The sequence below is a fragment of the Aegilops tauschii genome, chromosome 7, assembly GCF_002575655.3.
Source record: "Aegilops tauschii subsp. strangulata cultivar AL8/78 chromosome 7, Aet v6.0, whole genome shotgun sequence".
Classification (NCBI taxonomy): domain Eukaryota; kingdom Viridiplantae; phylum Streptophyta; class Magnoliopsida; order Poales; family Poaceae; genus Aegilops; species Aegilops tauschii.
The window spans coordinates 425,395,524-425,402,025 of NC_053041.3; positions in this window are offsets into that span (position 1 = coordinate 425,395,524).

Genomic DNA, 6,502 nt, shown 5'->3' on the forward strand with positions numbered 1-6,502 from the left:
TTACTACCCCTCAGAGGTATGTGGGCGGCGACACTGGCTACATAAAGCTGACTAGGACTGTGCCGAGCTGGAACCTTCCCGCTGATGTGGAGATGGAAGACACATGGTATGATTCCCCCCCAATGTGGTGCACGGGGACTCCAAGGAGGTTCACCTGGACATATGCATTACCAATTTAAATGTTGATCATTAGTCCTCGCTCAATGTAATCCGCTGTCTAAGCATGTGGAGACTTCCATGCATGATCTTGCTCTATTGGAGTATCGCGCATGAATAAAAGTGTATCCATTTATGGTTTAGTCTAGAATCTTCCATGTATGAATTTTTACTACAGTCCTAGTGAAAGACTTATGATGAGCCATCTGTTACATCTCCTCTGCCCCCTTCCAAGTCATCCTGATTTAATCCCTCCGTCTAGGTGTATAAGGGCATGGTTAATACTTAATAGTATAGCCAACTATTGACTATAAGAAAGTGCCATGTCATCTGTAGCCAACATGTATAACAATGGATACTCAAAAACTAATTCTTAAAGATCATTTCTTGCAAAGCACAATAAGTGTTATTTCTTCACAAGTTTTGGATGCAGGTTGAACAGTTGAACGCTTTTGTTTGCAAAAGATACTTTTTTTTATCTATTTCACGTGGATGTTTGTGAGCTCTAGAGATGAAATAATATCCGAGGAAACCTATCGATACCCGTTACACATGAGATGACCCCCACATCCTTTGTCAAAATAAACAACTCCCCGATCAATGCAATATACTGTTCCGTGCAACGCACGGGCACCTTACTATAGATTAGTACGACCAAAAATTGAACTAACATTATATATAGTATGATAAATGCTGATGCAGGTCACCTAAAATTATATCATTGAAAACTATGTTCAAATACAAATCCAACGATATAGTTTTTGTTGACATGCACTAACATATTGTCAGTTAAATCTTCAGTCAAATTCAATGGGGGACTAATAAACCACGACCGATGTAGTACTAGTGTAGAGGGCGGTGCTGCACGGGACTCTCACCCCGCTTGTGGCGCGGTAGTAAAGCCGTCATATCACAAAACCCAACCACTCCCAGTAATAAGTGGCCTGGTAAAATAAACGGACAAGCAACCATCACATCCCTCCGTCTTTTTTGCATTTCATCTCTCTGCATTTACTTTCTCCGGTTCATCTCACACACTCGATCCCTAGCTACTACTCCTAGTATCCCTAGCTACTACTCCTAGTATCCCTAGCTACTACTCCTAGGGCCAGTTCTTTTGGCGGCTTAAAAAATAAGCCGTCTCTTCCCCAGCTTTTCCCATAAGACTAGTCAAAGTGGAGAGTAACATTAAGGCGCCTCACTCATTTATTTGGGCTTCTAAACTACTAGTACCTCCGTCCTGGTTTATTCGTCACCATTGTAATTTGTGCTAAATTTTGACCAAATATTTAACTGATAAAATGTTAGTGCATGTGACATGCACAAACATTTCATTAGTTAAATTTATGATCAAAATTTGACACAGATTACAATGGGGACCAATAAACCAGGACGAAGGTAGTAGTTATGGGATTACTAATCTAGAAGCCTAAAAGAACTGGCACCTGGTAATCCTACTAGTAGTAGTACTCAAGTTGGAATTCCAATTGCACGGCACAACTTGTTAGGCAAAAAAACGATACAGGGTGTAGGAAGCGGTTTGGGAATTTGCATGCCTTCCCGACTAGTGAGATACTCCGTACAAAGTACAACAGAGAAATAACCACAGAGAAGGAAGCTAAAAGTAAACAATCAAAGGAGCATTTTTGCATTTGTTTTGCATTGAATCGTTTCACAAGCTTGACTAGTTTTGTTTTTCTGCTTTTACAAAAATCGCATCATAATGTTAAAACATGCATTTGCACATACATAAGTAATAGTAGTAGTACATCCGTCTAGGTGTATAAGTCTTCCCTCCTTCTTGGTTGCACAACCAAAGATGACTTATTCACCTGGACGGAGGGAGTAGCACAGTCTGCAAGCATATATAGAGAGAGACGTGTAGTGCGATAGTATATAGTAAAGTTTGTGCTATATGCACGTACTTACAAAATGCGTATGGATACACAAGGTTTCCAAACTTTCCCTTTTACATACTTAATTAAGGACGCTAATAATTCCCGAACATTCAGGATTTATCATTTGCGTCCCAAAACTAATGAGACCGCCTTACGAAACTAAATTATACTCCTACTAAAAGCAACGGCGCTCGCAGGAGCGCTTGCGGCCCGCCACAATGCCCTGGTGCGTGGCCGTTTCCAGTGCGTCGACACAACGCCTCTTCCTCAGCCTCGCAACTCGCGAGGTGCTGATTGGCGGCTTGCCAGCAGGCGAGCGCGATCACACCGGTGTGGTGATCCGGCGCCAACAGGTACTCCTCCTCGCTGGAAGCATGCACTTGGTCCACGTACAGACAAGCGTAGATGAGGCACTTGGGCCCGACTGCACTCAGGGCTTTGGCACGGGCGTCCTCCGCCACCCCCACGGCCCTTGCACGAGCCTTCTACCAAAGAGCCAATTGCCTGGGTCTCTCGGACGCGACATAGGCCTGCCAGGCAGCCTGCAAAGCGGCGCGCTGCTCTTGCTCCGCCTTCTTCTCCGCCTCTATTTTGGCGCGCTCTGCCAGAGTCAAAGCCTCCCACAAGGCGACATCCATTTCTTTCCAAAGCTCCTCAAGGCTGGGGGGCTCAGCGGGCGGCGTGGCGTTCTCCTCGTAGCGGGGAGCCGACGCGTCCTTCGACACGCGTGCTGGGGAGATTGGGAACGCCGATGCGTCCACCTCGACGCGTCACGGCGAGGAGCGGAACACGGACGTGTCCTCCTCGACTAGTGGCGGCGAGGAACGGAACGGCGATGCGTGACCGTCCACGCGGTGCAGCAAGGGGCGCCTAGGGCTTGGGAGGGGTGATGCCATGGTGGTCGACGTGAGAGGGAGGGGGAGGAGATAGCGATGAAAGAGAGCATTCTTCCGAATGCCGTGGGAGGCGCAGTATTTATAGCGAGCAATGGCACACCTACGTAAGATATTGACTGATCTGCACTGACTTAACTACAGGTCCAGTTGCTTCACTGACATGTGGGCCAGACGCCTCTTGGGACGACGTGTCAGTGACCCAATGCACCTGCAGTTAAGTAACCGAAGCAGCATCCCGTAAGATATGTTGCATGATTAACGTAACAGCTACGTGGGCATATTTGTTGGAGTAAATTACGGGGGAGGGCAGGGGTGAAAATATTGCTTGTCACAACGGATTGGACGAGCGCGGGAGGAGGAGAGTCATGCATGTAGATTTTTTCCACACGGGGTGGAGTGGTGGGACTGCCGGAGGGAGAAGGAAAGTCAACCAGGCGTTCAGATTACAAGGTGCACTAAATTATTGCATGCGATGATTAAGGCTAGCCATAGTGCTGGTAATGTGGTATCTTACTAGCTAGTACTACCTCCGTCCTGGTTTATTGGTCCCCATTGTATTTCGTGTCAAATTTTGACCATAGATTGAACTAACAAAATGTTCATGCATGTCACAAAAAATTATATCATTGAAATCTATGTTCAAATACGAATCCAACGATATAGTTTTTGTTGACATGCACTAACATTTTGTGAGTTAAATCTTCAGTCAAATTCAATGGGGGACTAATAAACCACGACTGATGTAGTACTAGTGTAGAGGGTGACGCTGCACGGGAGTCTCACCCCGCTCGTGGCGTGGCAGTAAAGCCATCATATCACAAAACCCAACCACTCCCAGTAATAAGTGGCCTGGTAAAATAAACAGACAAGCAACCATCACATCCCTCCGTCTTTTGTGCATTTCATCTCTCTGCATTTACTTTCTCCGGTTCATCTCGCACACTCGATCCCTAGCTACTACTCCTAGTATCCCTAGATACTAGAGTAGCATAGGTAGATACCGTATCATGTTAAATACTATGCTACTTTGTGTCATACTCCCTCCGTCCGGTGAAAAGTGTACATGTAGGAATTTTAGGACAAATTATGAAGTGGTGTAAAAAATGCATTGGGAAGATGCAAGCCACCATCTCTCACCTCTTTAATTACCCAACCCCCAATGAGCTAAGTGCATGTAAAAATTAACAAGACTATGTATAGAATGCTATTGGTCTTGATTACCGTGTGATGAGAGAAAATACTTTTAAGTGCATCGGGAAAATAGAAGTACACTCTTTTGTGGACAAATTTTAAACCCAAACGTACACTCTTCACCGGACGGAGGGAGTACATGGCACTATAAAGGTAGTCCCGTATCATACACTAGTATCATGCACATGATACTAGTATATGATACTTTCTACTATGAGTAGCCTAAGGAGAATATTGACTAATCTCTACTCTCTATCTCGACTCTTATCTCTATTTTATACTCTATATATTTATTTACTCCTATAAAAATCTCAGTTGGTGGTGATGGTGTGTCTGCCTCTGGACAACGTGAGCCGTTCGATCTACTTGGAACTATCAACTGAGATGTGTGTGCATAGAGACATGGCCTTGCCACCGGAGGTATAGCAGATATATACCCACCTCTGCCACTATATAAAATATGGAACTACTCATTCCAGCCTCATATCCTTTCTGGTTCATCTCCTTGCATTCTGCTACCTCTTGAGCATGCGTTGGTTTTCCCTTGAAGAGGAAAGGGTGATGCAGCAAAGTAGCGTAAGTACTTCCCTCAGTTTTTGAGAACCAAGGTATGAATCCAGTAGGAGATAACACGCAAGTCACCTAGTACCTGCACAAACAATCAAGAACCTCGCAACCAACGCGATAAAGGGGTTGTCAATCCCTTCATGGTCACTCACAAAAGTGAAATCTGATAAAGATAATAAGATAAATATTTTTTGTATTCTTGTTGTATAGATTGGAAAGAAAATATTGCAAAATAAAATAAATAGGAAACTAGAATTGTAGATCGGAAACTTATATGATGGAAAATAGACCCGGGGGCCATAGGTTTCACTAGTGGCTTCTCTCAAGATAGCATATATTACGGTGGGTGAACAAATTACTGCCGAGCAATTGATAGAAATGTGCATAGTTATGAGAATATCTAGGCATGATCATGAACATAGGCATCACGTCCGTGTCAAGTAGACCGAAACGATTCAGCATCTACTACTATTGCTCCACACATCGACCGCTATCCAGCATGCATCTAGAGTAGTAAGTTCATAAGAACAGAGTAACGCATTAAGCAAGATGACATGATGTAGAGGGATAAACTCAAGTAATATGATATAAACCCCATCTTTTTATCCTCGATGGCAACAATACAATATGTGCCTTGCTGCCCCTGCTGTCACTGGGAAAGGACACCGCAAGATTGAACCCAAAGCTACGCACTTCTTCCATTGCAAGAAAGATCAATCATTAGGCCAAACTAAACCGATAATTCGAGGAGACTTGCGAAGATATCAAATCATGCATATAAGAATTCAGAGAAGAACCAAATATTATTCATAGATAAACTTGATCATAAACCCACAATTCATCGGATCTCAGCAAACACACCGCAAAAAGTATTACATCGAATAGATCTCCAAGAACATCGAGGAGAACTTTGTATTGAGAACCAAAAAGAGAGAAGAAGCCATCTAGCTAATAACTATGGACCCGAAGGTCTGTGGTAAACTACTCACACATCATCGGAGATGCTATGGTGTTGATGTAGATGCCCTCCGTGACCGATTCCCCCTCCGGCGGAGCACCGGAAAAGGCCCCAAGATGGGATCTCACGGGTACAGAAGGTTGCGGCTGTGGAAAAGTGGTTTCGTGGCTCCCCCTGATGTTTTTAGGGTATAGGATTATATATAGGCGAAAGAAGTATGTCGGTGGAGCTCCATGGGGCCCACGAGGGTGGGGAGCGCCCACCCCCTGGGCGCGCCCTCCTGCCTCATGGCTTCCTCGTGGAGTTCCAGACTTCAACTCCAAGTCTTCTGGATTGCTTTCGTTCCAAGAAAGATCCTCGCGAAGGTTTCATTCCGTTTGGATTCCGTTTGATATTCTTTTTTGTAAAACACTGAAATAGGCAAAAAAATAGAAACTGGCACTGGGCCTTCGGTTAATAGGTTAGTCCCAAAAATAATATAAAAGAGCATATTAAAGCCCATTAAACATCCAAAATAGATAATATAATAGCATGGAATAATAAAAAATTATATATACGTTGGAGATGTATCAAGCATCCCCAAGCTTAATTCATGCTCGTCCTCGAATAGGTAAATGATAAAAACAGAATTTTTGATGTGGAATGCTACTTAGCATAATTTTCAATGTAATTTTCTTTATTGTGGCATGACTGTTCAGATCCGAAAGATTCAAGAGAAAAGTTTAATATTGACATAAAAATAATAATACCCCAAGCATACTAAGAAAGTAATCATGTCTTCTCAAAATAACATGGCCAAAGAAAGTTCATCCCTACAAAATCATATAGTTTGGTTA